General features: G+C 46.8%; 1 protein-coding gene across 1 annotated transcript in view; it reads left to right on the plus strand.

Annotated features, from left to right (window-relative positions):
- PLXNA2 (plexin A2) overlaps positions 1 to 26179 on the plus strand; it is a 221125-nt gene that overhangs the window by 97794 nt on the left and 97152 nt on the right.

Below are 26179 nucleotides of genomic sequence, written 5' to 3' on the forward strand. Positions count from 1 at the left end.
AGGTGTCATTCTCAAAATACTCTGCAAAGATTCCAGGTGTCTGTCATCAAGTTCACCCTGCCCAGAGTTCTCTTTCCCTCCTCCCTTTTTGTATGTGTGAATTCTGAATCGGGGACAAGGGATGAGTGGAGGAAGGAAGAGGTGAATGGGCACATGATGGCATAAGGGAAGCAGGGATGCAACTTTAACTTGAAAATTAGTTCCTGAGAAGAGGTGACACAAACCATATGCTAATTGTATGCAAATTACATCCAGATCCTCTTGAACCCACCTGTCTTTTTACCTTCTTCCTTGTAACCCCCATGGTTGAGGCGTAAACAAGTCCAGATGCAAACTTGTAACCCTAAAAAAAAAAAAATTACTGGGCATGTATTTATGGGGAACAATGTACTGGAAAAACATCAAAATGAATGGACTTGGTTGCTACCCTTACGTTGCTTACAGTCTAACAAGGAAATCTTTATCATCAGATTGGAGGCTATAAATCCTCTGCCTTCCCTTCCTATTTTTCTTTGTTTATAAGACAAAAGGTTATTTCTTAAACAAAACTGATAGGTGGGCACCATACAAATTCAAGCAGTACATACAGAAAAGGAAATAACAAGTTCCCAAACCCCACACCCCCAAATGTAACACCATGTTAACATTTGATGAACACCATTCCAGATGCTTCTGCAGAAGTATCTACAGATAGAAGGGTGGGTGGAGAGCTAGCCCCCTAGACCGGTGCATTAAAGGATAGTCACTGGGATCAAATAGACCTACGTTAACATGATATTTTCAAAAGACGTTATGTATGGCCGAGGACCAGGCTGGTAACTCTGGATAAAAATTATTTCTTGGGTTCTCTGAACCCCATGAAGTAGAAAAGCAGAGGCGGCAAATAGAGGTGACCGGTGAGACCTCAGTGGAACTGAGAAGATGCCAAGGCACATATTTGGGCTGCATATCTTTTAGTCAAATGAGATGATTTCTGAAATTGAATTCAAAACGTGGCCAAAGAGGAGGGCTGGAGGCTGATAAGTGGCCTTCAGGGAATACAATGACCTCTTGAAACCATATCTGATGTCGTCTCTGAGAGCATCAGCTCTGGCTAAACCAAGTGTCAGCCTAGCTTATTTCTAAATAATCCCTCCTTTGGTCTCACCTTCTGCATCTGCTGCCTGGTTCCTGTCAGTTGGCACCAAACAGAAGGGCTCAGTAGTAGCCAGTCGTGCTGAGCAGATATAGGAAGAATTTGGGTTGAATGCCATGGGGCTATCTTGAATCAGGTGAGATATTAGTCAAGGGAGATCCCTATGCCAGGTGGAGCCGTGATCAGCGGGCAGAGTCAGAGGGGGTACTGGTGGTGGAGCTCGGAGGCCTGTCACTTGGAGAGCCGCAGGCCATGGGGCAGTAGGTAGCCCGGTGATTTCACCAGGGGCTGGGTCCAGGGTTGAAGGCCAGGAACACCTCAGGAGGGCCATCTGTCTGAGGCCAAGCGGCCAAGAGTACACCGGGTGTTCACAGACAGCTCGGACCTCTTAAAGGAAACAGTTGAATGTGTGGCAAGAGAACAGTCAATGGAAATGAAGTCAAATGACGTGGACTCTAGTTCAGCTTTTGCTCTGACTGAGGTCTGAAGCTCTCAACATTTTATAACCGGGTGGCCTTAGACAAGTCACGTCACCTCAGTATGTCTTACAAAGGTCGCTGTGAGGCTTGGCTGAGACAGCAAGAGGGGAATTCCTTTCACACCACCTCACACACCGAGAATACTCATCGTTCAGATTCCTCACGGCCTGTCCCAGCTTTCAGCCTTTATGATCCCATTACTCAGGAGGGTGGTGACCGTGGGTGGTGATTAGGAGGAAGCTAAGTGGCGGCACACCCGGCAGGCCTCAGGCCGAGCCAGGAGGCCTATGTTCTAGTCCTGGCCTACCTCTAACCAGCTGGCTGACCTAGACCCTGAACTTCGCAGGGACTCAGTTTCCTCAGCTTGAAGGATGGAGATAATAAATCGAACTCTCTAGAGGCTCTTTCAGACCTTAAAGAGACTTGTCTAAGGTCTTGGGATCATGACTCTTCTCCGCCTCCAGAAGACAACCCCCAAAGCACAGGAAACAGCCTTGAGTTTAGACCAAAAGAACTTTCTGAACGAGTTTTATGAGTCCCTGCATGCCCATATGAACTCCTTCCCCGAAGGGTAAACACTGCAATGAGGGTAGAAACGCTGGCGTCTGTGGATAAGCAGATTCCTGTTTTGAGGCAGTCATTTAACAATTTGGAGTTCCCTAAAAGACCTAAGACCTTATAAGACACCGTGGGAACGGGGTTTCCCACCGCCTCACTTTCCAGTAAATCTCTGGGCAGCCTACTCTCACCCCTACCTTCACCATGTCCCCAGCTCGTCTCCCTGTTCCCCTCCCCCTCCCCCAAATCATTGCACCTATTGTATCCTTGATGCCACAAGAGAGTAGAACCAAGTCTCTGCCCTCCAGTTCTGCCTAGACAGGTTTTCATCTCCCCACAGAGCTAGAACAATCCAGTATGGGCTCATGTGTGCTCTCTCTCTCTCTCTCTCTCTCTCTCTCTCCCTCTCTCTCTCTCTCAGTTAATTAAATGTAATTAAGAAATAGGACTAGTAAGAAGTGTTGGGTCGTTAGTGCCACTGCCTAACAAGTCGATGTTAATGTACTGTTAATAGACCCAATGCTGGCCAGTCCCAGGGGAACATTAGGGAACCAATTCCCCGATTCTACTAATTGCCCAGGTGCTCCACGGATAGGACGCCTGACTCTTCCCTACAAAGTCCACCCCAGCTTCCTCAACAGCGAATCGACCGGCAGATGTTATGGGAGGGAATTCAAGTCGCTACCATATCCTCAGTGTCTAATGGAAGTCAGACGGTGGGACCAGGGAGAATCAGGCGACGAGCCAAGTAAAAAAGCAAGTCACAAGATGAAAAGAAACTTGATAGCCCCAGTTTCCACCCAACTTGTCAGCCTGGCCACTCCCAGAAAGGGAATCTAACTCTATACTCAGGGTAGATGGGAAAAATGTATGGGGATGGAAGCAATTATTCTATTTTATACTTTAATTAGTTTGAATTAGCAGAGGGAATAGAGGCATAAAATGATCTAGCGAAGGGTGAAATGGAAAAAGGGAGTCACAGTGGAGAATGGCTCCATGTAGGCTGGAAAGGGCCTTGGGAACAGCAGAAAGGCTGGTGATGGGTGTGTGCGTGTGTGTGTTTAGGGTGGCTGAGGACATGGGATGCTGCTGTCTATTTCGAGGCCTGGAGAGGCAAGATAGCATAGTGGTTAAGAGTGGGAGCATGGGAGTCAGACCGCCTTGTACACAATCTGTCACCGCTTATTAGGCATATGGCCTTGCGAATGTTATTTCACCTCTCTACACCTCGATTTCTTCATCTGTATAGTGGGCCTAATAATGGTGACTGTTGTGAGGATCGAGAGACTATATATAAATTACCTAGCACTGTGTCTGACACACAGTCAGTGCTTTCAATAAGTGGTAATGATTATTATCATTATCGTATTGTCATTCATAGTATTATTAGAACTTCTGAGACCCCAGAGAGGGCTAGAAGCATCTCCACTATAAATTACGGCTGAGACAGAGATCCGAGTCTCAGGCAAACACCTCCAACCTGACTTTCCTGCTGCTCCCTCCCAAGGGACACCTCAGAAGCCTCTGGCCTGGCCTAATGACAGCATCCGACTAAGTCGCTCATAATCTGCTATTTATTTTTAAAATCCAGGAATGTGCCCAGCAGACTAAACAGTCCTGGTCCCCTTGACACAGGCGAAGGCAGCCCTGGGCTCATGTGTGAGGCCCAGGAGGCCAGTATTCCAGGCATCTGTGGAGAGAAGGGAGGGGGACCCTGAGGCCTGGTCATCTCCCAAGCCTCCAGGCCCCTGTCTGGCTGCATGTGTGGACACTGGGCCAGAAAGGAGCTATCCCTGGGGCTTTCCATGTCTGGCCTCACCAAGTAAGTAAGCAGGCCTCAAGCTCATTGCAGTAGATGGGGCTGCCATTCTCCAAACAGTGGACACTCAGACCCCAGTTCTGAATGCCCATATGTATGTCAGTTATCGGCACACATTCTGGTTATTTATTGCTATGTAACAAACCACTTCAAAATTGACAGGCATAAAACAACCACTTCCACATGCTCACAAAACTATGTAAGTCAGGAGTTCAGACAGGGTGCACCGAAGAGGGCTTTTCTCTTCACGGCAACATCTGGATTGGAGCCTCTGCTGGGATGGCATGAATGGGCTGGGGTGACTGGAAATGATTAGGGCTAGAATGATCTGGAATCACGTCCTCTCACATGTCTGGCAGCTGGGAACTAGAAGGCTGGGATCAGCTGGGACTGTCGGCCAGGGTACCTTAGGCAAGGCCTCTCCCTGTGTCTTGGGCTTCCTCACAGCATGGTGGCCTCAAGATGGTCAGACATCCTGAGCATGGCAGCTCATGGCAGACATGGCTGCTCAGGGCTCCAAGAGTGAGTATTCCCACAAATAAGGCAGAAATGTTATTGCCTTTTTTTACGACTTAGCCTTAGAAGTCATATTCGTTCTCTCTTCTACCTGACTCTTCACCTCTCTACCGCCCATCACCCCAGCTGATTCTGATGGGTGTGGCCCATGACCATGCTTTGAGAAACAAGGCACAGGGAAGGTAAATACATGGTTTCCTGTCTCCCAAGTTATGAACCATAGAGCATCAGAGCTGGGAAGGACTTCAAAGCTCACCCATACTGACCCCAGATGGGAAGTATGAGGCCTATAGGACATGCAGCAGGCCAGCTGCCCTTTCAACCTTGTACAACACCTGACACCTAAGACCAGAGTCACCAGAGCTGGTTTGATTTCTCTGAACTCACAGGGAAGTGCCAGTGGCTTTAAAGCTTGCTGTTGATGGACGGAAGGTTGTGTTAAGTCCTAAACGAGACCCACATCAAAGGTGGCTCTGAAAGTGCTTCTGGGAAGCCTCTGAGGGAATCCATCAGGAACAGGGACACACTGCCTGGAAATTGCCCAGACGATGGCATGTGATTTTAAGGGCTGTCCCGGGCAGTCTTCCTGTGCAGTGTTGCATCAGTCCACTCAGAAGATGGTCCTGCTGGAGGATCCACCGTCTCATGCAGGGCAATGGGACTCTACCCTCACGGATGACAGGAAAGTAACTTTTTAATCACCCCTATCTTAAGTAATATCAGAGAGTTGAGGCAAGAAGAACTTTGGCCTGGAGTTATTAGCAATCAGAATTATTTGGAAAGGTTATGAAGCTATCCTTCTCTGAAGGTCTCAAGTGCAGAAGAGACATCCCTGCCCCTCAGCTCCTTGCACTGGTTTAAGACCCTGCCTGGGGTGGGGAGAGGGCTGGCAGGACACAGACCAGATGCCTCTAGCATGCCACCCTGGCAGTGTCCAGCCAGCTTCACTAGAGAACGAACGTTGGTGTCCTTGGTTTGGGGGAGGGCCTGTCGACTCTAAACCTGGACCTAGGGCCAAAAATAAGAAGCATTTTCAAAGGGCCTATTGTGACGTAAGGGCAGCAAGTCTCTCACCTGTGACCAAAGCCACTGAACTGCCAGGCCCCTAGGCATCTGAAGACTTGGGGGAGGGGGAGGGGAAGAAAACACTCTGGGGAGCCATACTTCCAGATGTCCCCTGCTCATTTATTTTGACATCTCAGACTATTATTTTGATTGTGCACATTTGTTTAGTCCTGGCGATAAGGCTTCCCAGGGTGCAGGCAGAGCGTGCCAAGGTGTATTTTTACAAGGCGGTCGAAGTCCCGGTAACAGGAGCTCTCCCTTCTGCCTGAGCTGGGAGGCCTGGGCTGAGCCACAGGGGGGAGAGAATTTGAGGAGGCAGGGGCTGGAGCAGAGCCTGAAGGACTTTGGAGAGAATTACAGAGTTTGCAGATTAGGAAAGTGAGGATAAGCGAATTTCTGCTGTACTTTTGTTTTGAAATGTGTCACTTTCAATCCAAGCCTTTGATGCACATGTGTTTCTGGTTAAGGACCTCAGTGTGGCCCAGGAGCTGAGTGCGCATCTCAGTGTCTTTCCCAAAGGAGAAGGGGAATCTTGCCTCCTGGAGGGGGCGTTCAGGGACTGGTGACCCCCCCCCAAGCCTGGATTTGATTTTTTTTCCTCTTTCTTTCCCCCCATTTCAAATATCAGGGAACAAAGAAGCTGACACGGAGCTGATTCCCTGGCTATTAATATTCTTATTGGAGCATTTTTTATAAATATTTTCATATGAGGAAAAGGAAATGCAAGCCCACCCTATTAATCAGACGCTTGGCTTGTTGTATTTAAGAGAGAAAACTCCAGCCTCTTATTTAAAAATCCTTTGGTTTGGAAAGAAATGATTGAACACAATGCCCAGGCGGGGAGAACTGGTGCCTAAAAAACTCATTTCTCTAAATGGGCAGGGGGGCTGGAGACTCTTTCTCTAATCCTTGGCAAGGGATGCAATTTCTCTTTCTAGATAGGATTGCTGAATGCTGAGACTCTGATTGCCCAGAATGACATGCCTAGGACCAAAAGATGGGAAATCACTATACCTCAGTACTGGAAGGAAAACCCACTTATTTTAAAGATGAGGAAAATGATGCCCAGAGAGGGGAGTCACTTCCTAGATCATGTTCTGAATTACCAGAAGAGCCAGAATTAATCCTAATTAACCAGGCCCAGCCCAGCATTCTTCTCCCAACTTGACAACAGCTTCACCCAACACAGGCAAGATACAAAACTGGTTGGGTTAAAAGATTTTCAATTAAAAAACATTAAAACAACCCGAGCCCAAGGGATTCCCTGAAGATGTTCCCAAGGGTCAAATTAAACTAGGGAAAGATTTGCATCTCATTTGCATACACAGACTTATTTATTCAACAGACCATTAAGTGTCTACCATGTATAATGCATAGAGCTGTCCACTGACAAGTTATTTGCATATGCAGATATATACAGGGCAGTCTTTCTAAGTAATATTCCAGCAAAAGATCTTATAAATAGGGTTGCCCTGAAGATAGGTACTGTCCTGATTTCTTTCTGCTCTTTGCAATGCAACAACAGCACTGTTAAATGTGCTTTTTTTTTTTAACATCTTTATTGGGGTATAATTGCTTTACAATTGTGTTAGTTTCTGCTTTATAATAAAGTGAATCAGTTATACATATACATATGTTCCCATATCTCTTCCCTCTTGCATCTCCCTCCCTCCCACCCTCCCTATCCCACCCTTCTAGGTGGTCACAAACCACCGAGCTGATCTCCCTGTGCTATGCGGCTGCTTCCCACTAGCTATCTATTTTACATTTGGTAGTGTATATATGTCCATGCCACTCTCTCACTTTGTCACAGCTTACCCTTCCCGCTCCCCATATCCTCGAGTCCATTCTCTAGTAGGTCTGTGTCTTTATTCCCGTCTTGCCCCTAGGTTCTTCACGACCTTTTTTTTTTTTTTCTTAGATTCCATATATATGTGTTAGCATACGGTATTTGTTTTTCTCTTTCTGACTTACTTCACTCTGTATGACAGACTCTAGGTCCATCCACCTCACTACAAATAGCTCAATTTCGTTTCTTTTTATGGCTGAGTAATATTCCATTGTATATATGTGCCACATGTTCTTTATCCATTCATCCGAATGATGGACACTTAGGTTGCTTCCATGTCTTGGCTATTGTAAATAGAGCTGCAATGAACATTTTGTCACATGACTCTTCTTGAATTATGGTTTTCTCAGGGTATATGCCCAGTAGTGGGATTGCTGGGTCATATGGTAGTTCTATTTTTAGTTTTTTAAAGAACCTCCATACTTTTCCCCATAGTGGCTGTATCAATTTACATTCCCACCAACAGTGCAAAAGGGTTCCCTTTTCTCCACACCCTCTCTAGCATTTATTGTTTGCAGCTTTTCTGATGATGTCCACTCTGACCAGTGTGAGGTGATACCTCAATGTAGTTTTGATTTGCATTTCTCTAATGATTAACGATGTTGAGCATTCTTTCATGTGTTTGTTGGCAATCTGTATATCTTCTTTGGAGAAATGTCTATTTAGGTCTTCTGCCCATTTTTGGATTGGGTTGTTTGTTTTTTTGTTATTGAGCTGCATGAGCTGCTTGTATATTTTGGAGATTAATCCTTTGTCAGTTGCTTCATTTGCAAATATTTTTTCCCATTCTGAGGGTTGTCTTTTCATCTTGTTTATGGTTTCCTTTGCTGTGCAAAAGTTTTTAAGTTTCATTAGGTCCCATTTGTTTATCTTTGTTTATATTTCCATTTCTCTAGGAGGTGGGTCAAAAAGGATCTTGCTGTGATTTATGTCGTAGAGTGTTCTCCCTATGTTTTCCTCTAGTGTTTGATAGTGTCTGGCCTTACATTTAGGTCTTTAGTCCATTTTGAGTTTATTTTTGTGTATGGTGTGAGGGAGTGTTCTAATCTCATACTTTTACATGTACCTGTCCAGTTTTCCCAGCACCACTTATTGAAGAGGCTGTCTTTTCTCCACTGTATATTCTTGCCTCCTTTATCAAAGATAAGGTGACCATATGTGCCTGGGTTTATCTCTGGGCTTCCTATCCTGTTCCATTGATCTATCTTTCTGTTTTTGTGCCAGTACCATACTGTCTTGATTACTGTAGCTTTGTAGTATAGTCTGAAGTCAGGGAGCCTGATTCCTCCAGCTCCGTTTTTCATTCCCAAGATTGCTTTGTGTTTTGTGTTTTTGTGTTTCCATACAAATTGTGAAATTTTTTGTTCTAGTTCTGTGAAAAATGCCAGTGGTAGTTTGATAGGGATTGCATTGAATCTGTAGATTGCTTTGGGTAGTAGAGTCATTTTCACAATATTGATTCTTCCAATCCAAGAACATGGTATATCTCTCCATTATTTGTATCATCTTAATTTCTTTCATCAGTATCTTATAATTTTCTGCATACAGGTCTTTTGTCTCCTTAGGTAGGTTTATTCCTAGATATTTTAATCTTTTTGTTGCATTTCTACGAATTTGTCCATTTCTTCCAGGTTGTCCATTTTATTGGCATAGAGTTGCTTGTAGTAATCTCTCATGATCCTTTGTATTTCTGCAGTGTCAGTTGTTACTTCTCCTGTTTCATTTCTAATTATATTGATTTGAGTCTTCTCCCTTTTTTTCTTGATGAGTCTGGCTAATGGTTTATCAATTTATCTCAAAGAACCAGCTTTTAGTTTTATTGATCTTTGCTATTGTTTCCTTCATTTCTTTTTCATTTATTTCTGATCTGATCTTTATGATTTCTTTCCTTCTGCTAACTTTGGGTTTTTTTTGGTTCTTCTTTCTCTAATTGCTTTAGGTGCAAGATTAGGTTGTTTATTTGAGATGTTTCCTGTTTCTTATTGTAGGATTGTATTGCTACAAACTTCCCTCTTAGGTCTGCTTTTGCTGCATCCCATAGGTTTTGGGTCATCGTGTCTCCATTGTCATTTGTTTCTAGGTATTTTTTGATTTCCTCTTTGATTTCTTCAGTGATCGCTTGGTTATTAATTAGTGTATTGTTTAGCCTCCATGTGTTTGTATTTTTTACAGATCTTTTCCTGTAGTTGATATCTAGTCTCATAGCATTGTGGTCAGAAAAGATACTTGATATGATTTCAATTTTCTTAAATTTACCAAGGCTTGATTTGTGATCCAAGATATGATCTATCCTGGAGAATGTTCCATGAGCACTTGAGAAAAATGTGTATTCTGTTGTTTTTGGATGGAGTGTCCTATAAATATCAATTAAGTCCATCTTGTTTAATGTATCATTTAAAGCTTGTGTTTCCTTATTTATTTTCATTTTGGATGATCTGTCCATGGGTGAAACTGGGGTGTTAAAGTCCCCTACTATGATTATGTTACTCTCGATTTCTCCTTTTATGGCTGTTAGTATTTGCCTTATGTACTGAGGTGCTCCTATGTTGGGTGCATAAATATTTACAATTGTTATATCTTCTTCTTGGATCGATCCCTTGATCATTATGTAGTGTCCTTCTTTGTCCCTTGTAATAGTCTTTATTTTAAAGTCTATTTTGTCTGATATGAGAATTGCTACCCCAGGTTTCTTTTGATTTCCATTTGCATGGAATATCTTTTTCCATCCCCTCACTTTCAGTCTCTATGTGTCCCTAGGTCTGAAGTGGGTCTCTTATAGACAGCATATATATGGCTCTTGTTTTTGTATCCATTCAGCCAGTCTATGTCTTTTGGTTGGAGCATTTAATCCATTTACATTTAAGGTAACTATCAATATGTATGTTCCTATTCCCATTTTCTTAATTGTTTTGGGTTTGTTATTGTAGGTCTTTTCCTTCTCTTGTGTTTCTTGCCTAGGAAGTTCCTTTAGCATTTGTTGTAAAGCTGGTTTGGTGCTGCTGAACTCTCTCAGCTTTTGCTTGTCTGTGAAGGTTTTAATTTCTCCATCAAATCTGAATGATATCCTTGCTGAGTAGAGTAATCTTGGTTGTAGGTTTTTCTCCTTCATCACTTTAAATATGCCCTGCCACTCCCTTCTGGCTTGCAGAGTTTCTGCTGAAAGATCAGCTGTTAACCTTATGGGGATTCCCTTGTGTGTTATTTGTTATTTTTCCCTTGCTGCTTTTAATATGTTTTCTTTGTATTTAATTTTTGATAGTTTGATTAATATGTGTCTAGGCATGTTTCTCATTGGATTTATCCTGTATGGGACTGTCTGTGCTTCTTAAATGTGTTTTTATAGAGAGATAAATAAAATATAATCCCTGCCCTCAGGGAGGCCACATTCTGGTGGGGAAGACTGATATATAGATAAATTACAATATAGAGTGAGCAGTGCTACAGCAGAGATATACAATGTGCTCCGTGACAGAAGTAACTCATACTAATCATGAAGAGCCCTGTCCTTGTCCCTCCATACTTGTGGTCACTCAGAGGACACGCCCTCTCTCTGACACAGCAATCCAGAGTTGGTAGAGCTTCAGAGACTGTCTAGTGAAAGGCAGTCCTTCCTTTTATAGATGAGGACAGGAGACCTGAGGGGGAAGTAACTCTTGAGACCTTGAGATGGGAGTATCTACCAAGCCAGGGTGTGAAGAACAAGATAGTGGTTGATGATGGGCAGTTTCCTGGCATCCATGAAGAGCATGAGCTCTAGGGGCTGCCTGCCAGCCTGCCTAGGTTCAAGTCCTGTTTCCACCACTTACTGCTATGTGACCTTAGGCAAGTTGCTTCACCTCTCTGTGCTTCACTTTCCTCACCTTTAAAATGGGAATAATTATGACATCTGCTTGAGGGTTAAATTAAATGAATAATTAGTACATTAAAAAGCACTCTGAAAAGTTACCTGGCACATATTACCTGCTTAATAAATGTTAGTAGTAGTAATTATATTTTTACGGTTGTGCCCCCATGCATAATCTCCAGGCCAAGCCATGCAAATCATGCTCCAAGTATAGCCACACCTAGAAGAGAAACTTAACCACCCTGCCTTGCCTCTCAGCTCTACCTAATTTAAGATGTGTGGAAATCTAACTAACATTTAGGTCGTGTGTTTTTCTTCTTTTAGTTTGCAAACATGACCTCAGCTAATACAACAATTTCCTGGGATAAGTAGTACTGTCCTTGCCTTTTTTTTTTTAACAGATAATAAAACTGAAATTCAATCTCGCTAAGTAATTTTCCCGAGGCCACCAAGCTGGCCAGCAGCAGGGCTAGGATTCCCCGCAACTTCTGAAGCCCAAGCCTTGTTACGCGTCTTCCTGAGACGTCGCCCCCTGGCGGCCGCGTGAGTGCAGAAGGCCCACCCCTACTGCTCCCTCTCCACCTGCAGCTCTCAAGGCTTCAGACCAGTTCAGACTCACATATCCTCACTTCACACCCTCAAGGACACTGGAGCAGTGCACTGTTCTGTTTAGAAAATCAATAAAGGCAAGTGAGCCCTGCCCAGGCCTGACATGTCCAGTCACAGGACATGTCTCCGATGGTCAGAGTGGAGGCCGAGAGGGCACCCGCCCCAGGAAGCTGCGGTTTGTCCTGTGCAGCAGGTCAGGCCCCTCGCAAGCATGATCTCAGCTCCTTACGGCAACCCTGCAAGACGGGTATTATCACCCCTGTGTGACACGAGAGGAAGTCAAGGGTGGCAAGGTTTAGCGACCAGAGCAAGGCTGGTCACAGCCTAGGAGGCCGAGCCAGAGCAGAGGTGCAAGTCCCTGTGCTTGCAAAGCGCCTGCCCCGCCTGCCATCCCCACACCCCCCCAACCAAGGAGGCCCGTTCAAGGTGCCCAGTGGGTGATGTCAGGACTCCCCTGCACTCTCTACCACTATCCGCAGCTCCGCCTGTCTGGCAGAGGAACACCTTTGCGAGGAGGGCAGGTGCAGGACACGTGAGAGGCATTGCACGAAGCCAATTCAGCCTCTTAAGTGAACTTCAAGTGTGACCAGGCAAATGGGTATAGGCTCCCTAGCTGGCCCTACCCAGGGGTTCTTGGCCTCTAGAAAGCCTTCTGTGTTGCCATCTTGAGTCTCATCCAGCCAATGCGGGGGTCCCCATAGTGATGCCTCAGAATCCTGCAGCCTGCTTTTTAGCTCCTTACCAGAGCTGTCCCTCACGCTCCCCAAGTTGAGTTTCTGTAATTGAATGTGTTTTATTTAGACCGTAACATTTAGTGCCACTTTGTATTTTCAATTAGGCTTCAGTCAGACACCGAGAGTCTGATTCGTTTTGTTGTTTTGATCAACACAAAAGATGGAAACATCAGAGGAGCCGTCATGAAAAGTTATTTCCATCCACTGATGACTAGGACAGTTGCTGTGATGTGAAGATGCAGCTTTGGAGGTGCCAAGAGATGCACCGGCTGTTAGGGAAGGGGGAGGGAGGAGAGGGGAGTCAGCGAACCCTTGGAAAGAAGCACGATTTAAGGCTCTGAGGTTCACAGCCCGTACTACAGGGTCTCCCCAGAGAGAGTAGGGAGGTGGGTGCTGGGCATTAGGCAACTTGAGGCTCCTTCCTGCAAGGGCAGGGCTCCTAGTGCCCATGCGAGAAGGCCTTTTATCCAGAGCGGTCCCTTGAACACTGGGTTCCCATGATGTAGGAAGCTGATCACTAGTGGATTTCTGCAGATAAAAGTCTCTGAGCTCCTCAGCCAGAAAGGACCCCCATACTGGTTTACAGAAATATTGGAGAGAGGGTTTCCTCACTGCCCGTAACTTCTGACCAACAGCTCACACATGCTGCCTGTCAGACACGTTTTCTCTCTGGAGCTGGTCCAAGGGACAAAATTTAGAATCCAACTTTGAACTGCCAGGGAGTCGGAGGGGGTGAACTGGGTGGCGGGATGTCAGAGGGATGACAGGAGAGTGACGGGGGAGTGGTAAGTTCGGATCCTGCCTTCTGTTAATCATCGAAGGGTCTCACGACTGCATCTGAGTTAAGGCCAACTGGAGCCTCAGTTTCCCCATCGATAAAATGTATTTGAATGTCCCCTGCGGCTGTGACATTTGGTGCATTCTTTGTGGCCCTGAATATGTTTCAAGCAGCATCTAAGTGCACAGCCCTGGGAGGCTGACCTGGATATGGGGCTGTGTGTGCTTGTGAGACAGGGGTGCATGGGTATGAGTGAGTGAGAATAAGCATTGCTCTGTGTTCTGGGGTGTGGAAGGGTAACTACACTAACACGGCTCTTCCGTGCAACAGGGCAGGGCTGTGCTCACTGCGGGAGAAGCCGGTCCGTGCTCCTTCTCCTCGGGGCTTGCTGTTTTTAGAAAACTGTTTTACATTTTTCCAGCTGGCCCTTTGATCTTGCCGTAGCCTGCTCAGCTCCGGAACACAGTGTCTCAGCCACAGTCTTCCTTCATAGTGTGCATGCCTCACAGTTAAATTCCTTGAGCCTCCGCTGCTCTGCCTGGAGTAACCTTCCTCACTCCCGCCCCTGGTTACCCCCCGCAACCTCTGCCAACAGATTGGGGTTTGAAATTTGTACCAGGTGCAGGGAGAACTGGCTGTGTCATCAGCGGTTGGTGTCTTAGCAGACAGTCTGGGTTCAGTCTCCATCCCTCAAGTAATGTTTAATGATGAGAAGGGGGAGATGGTCAGAGATGAGAGTCAGGCGGAAGGAAGATTGGAAAAAGAAAAATGGGCACAGCCGAGAATGATGTCTTAGTTAGCCACTCAGCCACCAAGTAATTCATCAACGACCTTTGAGGTCCTATTGTGCATGCAGAGCTCACCCTCACAATATCACATATGTAGATACAGGACACATACACGCATACAGGACGACAGATTTTACAGTACAGTATGCAGAGTGCTGGGAATGTGTGAGAGGGTTACCTCTCAGGGCTACCCAACAGAGCCTGAGAGTCAAGGAAGGCTTCCTGGAGGGGGTGATGCTCTAGGTGTATTATGAAAAGAGAGGGTCTCACTGAGTGGAATAAAAAGCAAAAGAGGGCTTCCCTGGTGGCGCAGTGGTTGAGAGTCCGCCTGCCGATGCAGGGGACACGGGTTCGTGCCCCGGTCCGGGAAGATCCCACATGCCGCGGAGCGGCTGGGCCCGTGAGCCGTGACCGCTGAGCCTGCGCGTCCGGAGCCTGTGCTCCGCAATGGGAGAGGCCACGACAGTGAGAGGCCCGCGTACCGCGAAAAAAAAAAAAAAAAAAATCAAAAGAATCTGAAAATGAATATATATACATATATATATAACTGAATCACTTTGCTGTATACCTGAAACTAACACAACATTGTAAGTCAACTAGATTTTAGTTGAAAACAAAAAAGCAAAGGAAAAACATGGAGGCATGAAAGAGTTCACCCTTTTCAGGGACTGTTCCCCCAAATCTGATATTGCTGGGGCTGAAGGCAAGGGTTAGGAGCATGAGTCCTCACAGAATATCCACAGCACACAGGCGAGCAGCCTGCAGGTGGACTCAACCCCCCTACCACCACCAAGATAAAAGGAGACTCAGCCCAAAGAGAAGGCACCAAAAGCTCCCCCAGCCCTGCTGCTGCACCACAGAACTTGGGAGGAAACAAGCCTGCGCCCAGCTCTCGGTGTCTCTCCTCCACCAGCAGGCCCCCTGGACAGGCTGTGGGGCTGCACAGCACAGTCAAGAAAACAGATGGCCAGCGCTGGGCAGAGCCCCTTCCGACAGCATTCCTCGATGGCAGAGACCTTGCCTGTCTGGGCTGCTTCTGTCCCCCGAAGAGATATTACAGGGTTTGGCCCTTGCTAGGTACTCAGTAAACACTCGCTGAAGGTTTGGAAGAGAGGAAGGGGAAGAAGGGAGACAAGAAAAGAGAGAAAAAGGGTGTATGGAAAGGAGGCCTTGTAGGATAATATAAAGAGCTCATCTTTGGAGCCACTTGGGCCTGTATTCTTGGCTCTGCCACTCTTCAGTAGGGCCTGGCTTATCCTCTCTAAGCCTCAGTTTTACCTTCTGAAAAGTGGGAAGAACAATAATACCTGCCTTGTAAGGTTACTGAGAAGATTCAATGACTAATCCCTGCAAAGTGCTTGGGACAGAGCAAGAGCCAGACCCGAGAAACGGCCCCAGCTAAGCCCTGTCCCTACCCTCTGGTTCACACGTGAGTGTCCTGTTTCTCTGCCACTGAGTGCCCCTCCCCCGACTCCAGCTAACAAGTTGCTCATTTTTCACCCTTCAGTCACCTGCCAGTTGCATCTATTTCTTAGCTTCTGTCTTATGAAACAAGGAGAAGGAAGGGAAACAGATAACTGCAGAGGCTCATTTACTAATTGTCAGCTCCTGCCCATCAGCAGAGCTCTGTCTGCTTGTCCCTGGGTACCTAGAAAAATCATTGTGACCTTTTATTTACTGGTGTCAGTTCTTGGCTCCAGGTCTCTCTGCCTCCCCGCTCCCCACCCCAACCCTGCAGCCCACCCTTAGCATCCCCATCCCCAGGGATGGCCTCCTGCCTCTCGTGCTCCATCACACTTAGGATGCGCAAGCTACGCTGGGCCCTCTGAGCCTCCCTGTCTTCACGATCAGAGTCTTGAAAACCTGTGGGGCACAGGGAGGAGGAAGAACCAGAATTATTGACGGTTCCTGCTCGGTGCTCCCTCCAGAGAAGATTTCTGTGGCTGACCCTCTTCTGCAGGCCTCCTCTTCCATCCCAGTTTCACTGTGGAGCTAAACTGAGATTTCGGCCAGTAAGTGACCTGCCCCAGAGTTCTCAGTAAGTCAGCAGCACTGCCTAGAAGCACATAAGTTTCTCCCAGTTCCTTATCCCAGATTTTGCCCTTTGAGCTTTACCAGGCATCTCCTCTTTTTCATCCATTTCCCCTCAACCTCTGCCACCCCCTGCACTGGTTCCTGGCCTGGCTGGATGGCATGGCCTGCAGCTCTTTTGGCTTTTCTGTCTCCTTCTTCCCTGAAGCCAGCTATGCATTCGCCTAAGGCCCCTCTGAGCCAGTTGGGCTGAGGTGTGCAGCCCTAGGCGCAGTAACTGGGGGCGGGGACCGCTGTGAAGGTGACAAGCGGACAGAGTTGGCTAACAAGTGGGCGCTGACAAGAAGACACACCACAGAGGTCCCAGGAGGCCAGGCATGAGGCAGGCAGACCCAAACTCCCTGTGTCTTCATGGGCTGCAGGAGTTAATTGTTCATACAGCGTGCCTCTGTGTGTGTGTGTGTGTGTGTGTGTGAGAGAGAGAGAGTGTGTACACACGCACACTTATGTATATCATATGCAAACTGGCTTCTGGAAAAAATGATCCAAGGTAGAGTATGGCTTTCTTACTCCATCGCCTTCAGGCCATCTGCCTTGGACTTCCCAAAGCCTTCAATGTCCATCTTAGAACTGGCCAGCCTTACAGCTCCCTTGCACTGGGGGAAAGGAATTTTAAAAGCCTTTTGTGCAAGTTAGAGCCCTTCTTTCCAAGCTTTCTTCTTGGCCCTCGCTGTCAGCATCAATTTTCTGCAGGGAGCGATTTAACCTTCATTTATTCATTAATTCTTTTTTCCCCTTAACTTCATTAGGTAAGATTTATAAAGGTGCTGAATTGGAAAGGTCACCTGTCCCTGGGCCCAGGACACAGTGGGCCTGCGTCTCTTCTCATGAGTTTCCTTACAGGAGGGCTCTGGTGGTAGGGAGGGGAGGGGAGTAGCAGGGGAGAGAGTGAAAGCAAAGCCTGCAGCTCCCCAAGAAGGCCAGACAGGCAAGTGGATGTCACAGCCTCTGAACACACTCCATGCTACCTGCTTGCTGTCGAAAGACTGAGCAGCTTGGGAAGGGCAGGCTCCATGTTAAGCACGTCTGGAGTACTGGCTCCACCTCTTACTCGACTGACCTTCACCAAATTATCTAATCTTATTAAACCTTCAGTCTTCTCTTAGAAAAGTTGTCTATGATGATAGACTCTACTTTATCAGGTGCTGCAGGGGTTAAACAAGGTGAAGATTTTGAATTGTCCTGGATGAGTCCTGGTAGTGTTGGGCAGTCGTCAGCTTACTAATCACTAGAGACTGGTATACAGGGAGTCTGTTTGATTTCTCCAAGAAAAGGAAGCCCCCATATTTTATGATTGTTCCCCATCTCCAGAGCCACAGAAAAAAGCCTCAGCTCAGGGAGAAGCCAGAAGTAACCAAGCCACTGCTCGATGTCAAGATTGCTTGCCAAGGCCCACCAGATTTCTGCAGGAAGTCGGGCTAAGCTGGCATCCTGCTTTCTGTCGTAGCCTGGCCACACGCACCGTCTCAGGCCCACCCAGTAATTACCCATAGTCAGGGGCCTTTCCCAAGTCTCAGCGGCCTGCTGGGCTTGGCCTCCAGCCATCTCATCTCAAGGAGCTGTCTCTTTCATTAACAGCCTCCCTAGAAAGAGGGGAAACAGTATAGACTAAAGAACCATGCAGGTATTTTGAACTTGTAGAAAGACAAGAGTATCTGCTTGCTGCCACCCTCCTCTATCCTTCATCTCCATGCCCCCAACGGAACTCCAGACCGTCCCAATTCACCCCACTCAGAATGAATTCAGCTCTCTGAGCTTCTCTCACTCTATGGTTAAAAACCACATACCTGGGGAATAGCTGTCTATTTGGTGCCTCCCACATTAGGCTCTAAGCTACTAGGGGACCCGAGGCAGGTCAGAGGTACCCCGTACCCTCCCAGGGCGATGGTAGAGCCAGAACTCAATCAGCGTTGGAGAAAATAATTTTAATAGGAAAGCACGGAGGGAAGCAGGCAGGCAAGCCAAGCTGAGAATATTGGGTTTGAATATGATCACAGAGGATTACAATAATTAATTTTATTTTAGCTAATATTCTTACAGTTGGGGCTTCTGGAATCCAACAGGCAAATGTATGCTCTTAGTGCAAATTGGAGCATGCCCAGAGTAATGGAGAAAAGTCTAGTCCCCTCACTTTTTCCAGAATCCTATTTCCCTTACCTGGGATCACCTATTTGTTTGCCAGAGATGGGCTAGGGAGTAAATTCCAATAGAGGAAGGGACTCTTGGCCTGAGTAAGTGAGACCAGAGCCTCCTCTATGCTAGATGGAATGAAGAGAGACGCTGGGCACTGGGTAGCAGCCCTCCAAGGGGCCCGGGGCTTCGGGGCAGCAGCCACAGGAGACCTAGAGTGTGAATTTCGCCCCAGGGCAGTCCTTACCGCCATGGAAATCACTTCACACCTATGGTATTAGTTGGTACTGTCCTCATGCTCCCAGATTTAATGAGATTCTTTGAGCATTGTTAATAAACAATGCTTGACCTTTTTAGAGTAGCAACACAGTATCATTTTATTTCATGAAATAGGCCCCGACACAACAGGCCATTTGGTATAGTTCTTGTTCCGTTTTCAAGTGAGTGTAGTTCTAAAATAGAATTTGGTTTTGCGAATCTCACAGTGTCCACTGAGGTCACCAGTGATACTGGTCACTGAATAGCCCAGATAGGAAGTGACCAGTAATTGTACCTGAACTTCACAGCCACTCCTCATTATCTGAGTTCTTCCCTACTACGCTGACCGTGGCCGCTGACACAACCACCACGTCCGGCACCTAACGACGCTGTAGTTTGTACCTCTATCTTGGCCTGGCTGTGAACAACTTCCTCTCCCTGTAACTCAAGCTAAATCAATATTGGAATTTATAGGAAAGAAAGAAGGCCTCACATAACCCTCTTTTGTTGTGTTTTCCAGAAGGAGGGTAGATATTAGTCCGTGGTATGTCTGGTTCTATTTTGCGTGTCAGTTCAATTTCTTTACCTGTGGCCCTAGACTAACATCTAGTGGCCGTGGTGTAATGATGAGAAGCATCAGTACAGAGACCGAAGCTGCACACACAATTTAGTTTTTAAATATTTTCTGTCTCTGGGGTCAACTGGATACAATAGATGCCCTGTATCTCTCAGCACACACCCCTCAGGGACACATTAGTTATAGAACAAAGGTGTTTGACATTTTCTGAGTCCAGTGAATAGCCTCGTCCTCTAAATCCAACTTCTAAGCCCCTCCTGCTTCAGGGATGCCTTTGGCCCAGAGGTGTCGCTTTCCTGCATCCTAAGGCTACATTCTTAACATATAAAATTACTTGAAACATAAACAGTGACAGATCACCATTAGAGGAGAGTCATTCTTTTACATTGTAAGAATAGAGTTGGGAATTGTCACTTTTGAGAGGTAAGAGAGAGACATATGGACAGAATACCAAGAGTCTCTCATTTGTCTCTTAACATTAAATCTAAATCATAAAACCACAGACAAGAGACTCTTACATTTGGAGCCTCTATTGTTTTCCTTTCTTTGTAATAAGGGTATGGAGTGTGCAAAAAAACACGCACTCAAAAAAAGGTATCATTTCACCACCCTTTGGTCTCCTCAACTGTAAAAATAAAAACTCCAACTGCCTGATCTCTAAGTCTGTAACTAGTGACTAATCTTGATTCAGTGAGATTTCATGGGGCAAACGGTTGGACAGTTTCCAATATGACACTTGCTTATGTGTGTATATATGAAGCTCTGCTCTTCCGCCTTCTTGGCTTTGAATTGAGAAATTTAGGAAGTTATCAAGTGCTACATGCTACAACATGGACAAACCTTGAAAACATAATACTAGTGAAAGAGGCCAGCCACAAAAAGCCACATACTGTTTGCTCCCATTTATATGAAATGTCCAGCATAGCAAATCCATAGAGACAAAGAACTGATAGGTGGTTCCCTAGGGCTGGAGAGGTCCGGGGGCAGGCAGAACGGAGGGTGATGCTAATGGATACAGGGTTTCTTTCGAGGGGTGAGGAAAATGTACTAAAATTGATTGTGGTCATGGTGGCACAACTCTGAATATTACTGAAAACCATTGACTTGTACACTTTACATGGGTGAATTTTACGGTATGTGAATTTTATCTTAATAAAGCTGTTACTTAAAGAAAAATCATAGGAAGGCTGGGCCATAATTGGTGGCTCCCCCATACCCCATACTCTCTGGTCACCACCACCCAAGAAGGCCTGGATGCCCCACCATGGATGCTGGTGGGTGGCATCTGCTGTCCTTCTTGCTTTTTCTTCCTTCCCTTCTTCTCCCTGCTCTTCTGCTGCCTTGGTCTCCTGCTCTTGCCTATTCCTTCTGTTTCCCCTCTTCTTTTTCCTTCTCTCCCTACTGATCCCACCAGCCAATGCGCTTTCCTTGACCCCGGGAAACTGAAAGGGAGGGAACAAGAGATAACAGTGAAAATTAATCATAACTATAATAATAAATTATTTGTATGATGATAAATTATTACAGCTGTCCAGGACTTAATTTAATCTGCACAACATCCCCATTAAGGGGATAATTATCCACATTTTATAGGTGAAGAAACTAAGATTCAAGCAAGCAGAGTGACGTACCCAAGCTTACCAAGGGGCAAAACCAGAATTCAAATCCAGGCCTGTCTGGCCTCAGAGCCTAATTCTCCAAAGCATGAGAAGACCTTAAATATGAGTCTGGGCTTGGTTATCTATTGATGAATTATAATAGAAGTCATTCGACGGGGTTCAAAACTGCAGTATCTACAATCTCATCTGTTGGTCTGATACTTACGGCCATTTATGGGTGATATCTATGTGGCGCTTCCATTCTTTATGGTTTTCATTAAGGCTCTAATCCTGTTTAGAAGTCTTTCATTTTTAACTCCTCTGTTTAATTTGGGACAGCCCTAATCCTTCTTCACTACAAGCTGGAGGGAGACAGATCCCGATGGCTCTTTTCTTCTCGCAGTTGCGTGCAGCCGGGGGTGGGAGGGGGCGGCAAGCATGGTGTGTCATGAGTGTATGTGACGTGAATATGTGTGTGAGCATGTGATGGGAGTACGTGTGAAGTGTGTATGCTGTCAGTGTGTTGGTGTGGAATGTGAGTGGATGGTATGAATGTGTGTTTGTGTTCATGAGTGTGTTTGCATGAGAGTATGCGTTTGTGGAGTGAGGGGGTATGTGTATGTCAGGGGGCTATCATTCACTGTATCCTATTTTTTCAGAATCACACACATTCTTGAGTTGAGGCCTAACCATTGGTTTCCAAGGCACAGGGGCCCTTCTCCCCTCCCCCGTCACGGCCTGTCAGGCTCTCTCCCCTAAGACAAGCTTGGAGTTGGAGGGGAGTCTTGAGTCTAGCCTGTCACTCATCAGGGACCTTGAACTCCTGCTTAGAGCTCCCCAGTAATGGAAATCTCCCTTCCTCCCCACTCAGTTGGTTTATAGAAAAATTCTTCCACTGGACTATTCTTTGTGAGGGAGGCCTAGAGTTGTTTTACTTTGTTTAATTCATATGTAAAAAGTCTACTCCCAAGGAACCAGTAAGAAAAGACATCTAAAAGCGACATCTTTTTTGTGTCCTTTGCTCTCCCCAGAGTACACACCAAAGCTCATTCCCTCTGCTTTGGCTTGTGATGTTTTCCTGCCCAGGACACTATACTCTCCCCCTCCTCAAGTCCTACCTCCTCCGTGGAGCCTTCTCTGCTCTTCAACTCACACTTGACACCCACCTTCTCTGGACACCCCCCAAAGGGCTTATAAGAGGTACAATGCTTAGCACCTAAAAATATTCTGTCTCTGGGTCATCTGGTAAAATTCTGGTTGACCCACACTGCACATTTCAGCTACCTATTTCCCTAGAGAGTTTGGGCATCAGGGCCGCCAGATATGATGGTTCAGGTTGTGTACTGTACAAAGGCATCTGGCTGAGGGCCAAGTGAGGCTGAAACCAGGTTTTCACTCATCTTACCAAGCCATGCACCTAGAGGGGGCACCTTTCCCAAATTGCACAAAAGGACTCTTATTGGCTAGAGGTGGCCAGGGAGCCTCAGAGAGTTCAGTCCTGTTGTCTCAAGGCCCCCAGTAGCAGCCGGAGGAGTGCTTATTGAGGGACACAGGGAGTGCTGCCTTCCTTCCCCACTTCTCGGCAGATGAACCTGGCCCCCACAGCCCTCCTTCAGAAGACCTTGACCCCTCTGAGTAATCCCACCACACCCCGGTCACCACTTAGCTCCACATGCCCTCATCTGACTCCGGCTTAATTTTCACTTCTCAGTATCTGCCTTTTAGAGTCCTAAATCTTTTTTTTCACATCTTTGTTACGTCCTTCCAACTAGTTACCAAGCTTTAGGAGGGTGGAGAGCATACTTGCATTCCATTTGCTTTCGGCCACCCCTGTGACATCTATCCAAGGACTCGGTCCCACTGGGGGCCAAGTTAGTGTTGTTGACACACTAAGCCACCAGCTGAAGGAGCAGAGAAACCAAAGTTCTGTGTTCAGAGCCATGAGTCAGGGCATCGACCCGTCTCCCAAAACACCAGCTCAGCCGGGCATCTCAGGGGACAGAACCCATCTACTCAGCCTCCCTCCCGCTCTGGTCCTAGTTACCTGCAAAAGGTTCCTAAGGATTAGAAAGTTCTGGAAAAACTCAGCCTTATCTCCCGGTTTCTGTCTAGGGTGACCCAAAGTACTGGACAGGAAAATGAAGAAGTGGGCCCAGCCCTTCACCAGATTAACCTTTAATTATCACTTAGTAAATCATCGATTAGGCTTCTGATGGGCAGTGGCTTGGCAAGGACTAAAGCTGTACCCCTTCAGATGCATGTTTGGTTTGGATGAGGGACAGGCCCGCATGGAGGCAGAGCATCCCAGGAAATGGCCTTTAGCTGGGTCTATGGCATGGTTTGGTTGTGCCTCTGCAGAAAAATGTGTGAGGCGTGTCTAGCCTGCAACAGTGGGAAAAGTTGCCTTTTTTTCCTCAAGACCTCCAACCCCGGGTCCCTGGCTGACCCCCTCCACTTCCATCTCCACCTTTCAGCATTGGTACTCCCTCAACCCACCCTCACACTCCAAAATAGAGCATTCAGGAAGTCACCAAATAGCAGTATTGATGCTCCATCCCCACATGCCCTGAAACGATAATGCATCACCCGTGGTGCGTATCCAGATGGAGCCAGATTACGCTCAGGTGGTTAAAAGTCCAGGTCTAATTAGAGTTCCAGGGAATCAAGCCATTGTATTATTAATGATCTTCCTCCAGTGTTCTGATTAAAACAGTAATAAGCACAACTCGATGCTAAGTGTTCACTGAGCACCTAATTACATCAGTTATAACTCCAAAATTATTTAAAATTCCCTTTTTCCACCAGACCCTGCATGCACCAAATAAAATAGAGACTCAGACAACTCGGTGATTACTTGCTGTAATTAATTTCTTAAGCACCTGTTTTTTTTTTTTTTTATAAAAAGGAAAAGAATCTTTTGTCTCTGTTCCATCTCCCTACCTCCCCCTCCACTCCTTTGTATCTCCAGAGGCTCTGTGACATTGGTTACATTAGAGGCCACCACTGAAGGAGGCCACGAACAGAAAGAAGTGAGGAAGGTAAAGATTTGAACAGTCCCTGCCACCACCCTTCAGGCAAGGGGCGGCTGCAAAGCTCCAGACAGGGCTGGGCACTAGGGGGGGGGAGGCCGGAGCACCCAAAGGGCTTCTAACCAAGAGCCGGTTCCTCACCACATCCCTGTCTTCCTTAGACCAGCTTCGGATGCCTTATTTAACGATCGCGCTTGCATCTCCAGGAGGGCAGAGGCAAAAGGGTTGAGAGCCTTCCCATTGTGGCTGTCCACAAGTTCTTCTGACCCTTGAGCCACTTGAGTTAAAAAAGAGACCTCAGGGCTTCCCTGGTGGCGCAGTGGTTGAGAGTCCGCCTGCCGATGCAGGGGACACGGGTTCGTGCCCCGGTGTGGGAGGATCCCACATGCCGCGGAGCGGCTGGGCCCGTGAGCCATGGCCACTGAGCCTGCGCGTCCGGAGCCTGTTGCTCCGCAACGGGAGAGGCCACAACAGTGAGAGGCCCGCGTACCGCAAAAAAAAAAAAAAAAAAGAGACCTCAAAAAAATAAATAAAATTCAAAAAAGAAAAAAAGAGGCAGGCAGAGAAAAAAAAGAGACCTCACACCAGTTCACCCTGTTCAAGGACACCAGAATTTCAGAGAGAATGGTCTGCTGAGTCATCTGAGAGTTGAGCTGCAGAGTTTTCTTTAAAAAAAATCATAAGTTATCCATAAGTTATCAGTCTATCCCCGGAAATAACACCAATAATTCCCCAGCGTTTGTGCGATAAACTTGATCCTGAACAATGCACATCTGTGGCTCTCACTTCACATGATCCGCGTGACGACAAATGAGTTAGGAACGGCAATTGTTAGCATTCTCACGCCCAATCAGTATGCCGAGATAGAATCAAATCGCAGCTTTATTCTGTCTCCCACCATCGCTTTACTTACGTCTGGGGCAGGCTGCATAGCTCATCAGCTCACTCTTGGATAATAAAAAGTCCTTCACGTCTCAAGCACAGTCTCCATTCAGAAGCATAATGCCCAGTTCCAGACCAGAAGAAAAACTCTGGCCTTGATTGATGCCCAGATATTTCTCTCCCCAGCCCCCAGCCTGGGCCGGCACACACTCCCCACTTGCGGGGATGAGAGGTGGGGAGGCGTGTTTCTTCCCTTTCTGTCACTTACCTTCCCGCCCTCGAGCTGTTGTTACCCCTTTAGAAGAGGAGGAGGGGAAGGGTCAGGGAGGTCCTTCTCTCTTGAACTGGAATTGTCTCAAGGCAACCTCACGCTCTCCGAGCAGGCTGGCGTTTCTGACCTTTTCGGGGCTGAGTCCTCCCTGGGCCTGTGGACACCTCTCTGCCGAGCTGCTTTGGCTTCTGCTCCCATCAGGCGGGCAGTGCTTCCTCTTATCCTGCCACTCTCCCCTCTGCCTCCATTAGCCAGCAGTTCCCTTCACGTGAAGATGCTCACACTAGTGACTTAGCCCCACCTCCAGGGGTCCTCTTGGACAAGTAGTAAAATACTGCCAGGCCAGCTCTCCTTCCTGAGGTGTCCACATCTAGATGTGATGCAAGGCAGCCCTTGCACATCCTTGGCCTGCCACCATCACTGGGGAGCTCAGTGACCTCCCACGGTCCTGCCTTCACTCTGCCTCCTAAGAGCTCGCCACCTTACCCTCTGGATTTCCTGCCTCCTGGCTTTTCCCGTCCACTCTGACCCCTACAGTCCAGAGGATGCATCAAGCTTTCTAAGTGGTCCTACTGAAGGGTGGCTAGGTCACAGCATCCCAAGGTCCTCCTCCAAACATCTCACAAAATCCTTTCGTCATTCCTTCGACCCTTTCATTGCATTGATCTGGGTCAGGGGATATAGAATAAAGGGTAGAAGAATCATGAACTTGGAGCTTAAGAATCTACTCTGAAATTTTGCATGACAGTCAGCCACCGTACTTTAGCAAGCTGCATTCATCATATCTCGGTGCCTTGGTGGATGCTTTAATTTTGACATCCGCTAATATTTACAGATGTGGAAAGTGAGGCTCAGAGAGGTTAAATGGCTTACCCAGCACAGCTGAGTACCTAGTGTGGCTGAGCCAAGTTCTTCTGACAGTAGCAGCCGTGTCCTTTCCGTGACACCATGCACCTCTGCTGGGTTAGAAACGTCGTCTATTTAAACAAACCACAAAAAGCCTTCACGTCACCTAATGGATCCCAGCAGAATGCCAGCAGTCTCAGCCACACCTAGAGAGTCTTTGCATAGCTCTTAGTACATTTACTTAAGGAGCTTAAAATAAAACCTGCATCACTGAGTAAGTGTGATTAGCTTCTCAGCAGGTATTTACAGACATATTTTATGTA

The sequence above is a fragment of the Phocoena sinus genome, chromosome 1 (assembly GCF_008692025.1).
Source record: "Phocoena sinus isolate mPhoSin1 chromosome 1, mPhoSin1.pri, whole genome shotgun sequence".
Classification (NCBI taxonomy): Eukaryota; Metazoa; Chordata; class Mammalia; order Artiodactyla; family Phocoenidae; genus Phocoena; species Phocoena sinus.